The sequence below is a fragment of the Oryzias melastigma genome, linkage group LG6 (genome assembly GCF_002922805.2).
Source record: "Oryzias melastigma strain HK-1 linkage group LG6, ASM292280v2, whole genome shotgun sequence".
Taxonomy (NCBI): domain Eukaryota; kingdom Metazoa; phylum Chordata; class Actinopteri; order Beloniformes; family Adrianichthyidae; genus Oryzias; species Oryzias melastigma.
In genome coordinates this window covers 19817324-19818193 of record NC_050517.1, presented here as the reverse complement: position 1 = coordinate 19818193, position 870 = coordinate 19817324, and positions in this window count along the sequence as shown.

The following is an 870-nucleotide window of genomic DNA, read 5'->3' as shown; positions in this document are numbered from 1 at the left end:
AAAAATTAGGTGAAAAAGCAACAATTCTGGAAAGCCTGTACCACCTGCACAACACTAACTACACAACATATTCTGCAAGCTTCCTCTTTTTAAATATAGTCTTACACTAAAATATATTTGAACAGTTTTTCAGAACTTTCTAACTTTCAAATTTACCCTTACAAAAGAAAAACATGTTGGCCTTAAAGTTGTATGGAAGTTTTATTGGGCAATAATTCAAACTATTATGTAATTCTCAATTGATAATTAAATTTGCAATTCAGGCTTTTAATATGAAAATACATTTTAAAATTTAGAATTCAATATTAAAATGTACAATTCAATATGAAAACTTTAGAAAAAAATATTATATAAAAAGAAAATCATTTCATTTTAAATTGTCATGGGTTTGCAGTACAATTTTGGCTGTATAATTTAATATAATTTTACAATTACTATCCAAGAATTAAGTCAATTTAGCCAAAACAAATAATAAATCCTCAACATTGTCATACAAAGGCAAATCCCCAACTGTTAAATATATTTTAAAAAGTGTTTGTCCTCATGAGTGCATGTATGTAATTAACTTAGGCTAAATATTGAGCTGCACAGTTTTAATACACTTGAAACTGATTTAAAAAATTCAGTATTATTGGTGACATTTGAAACTGTCAGCACTATCATAGTAACATTTTTAAAATCAACTGCAATTACATATGCAGATGATTCAAATGTCGTTGCCTCCTGGCTCTTTTCTGCCTTATTTTGCTTTTATTTTGCTTCTTTTAGCTGACACGATTTCACCACATTTAACAGAAGAACTTGTTGTTTATTAAAAGTGTCCCAAATAAGGTTTGTGGTGCATTTAAGTAAAAAAAAAAAAAAATCTAT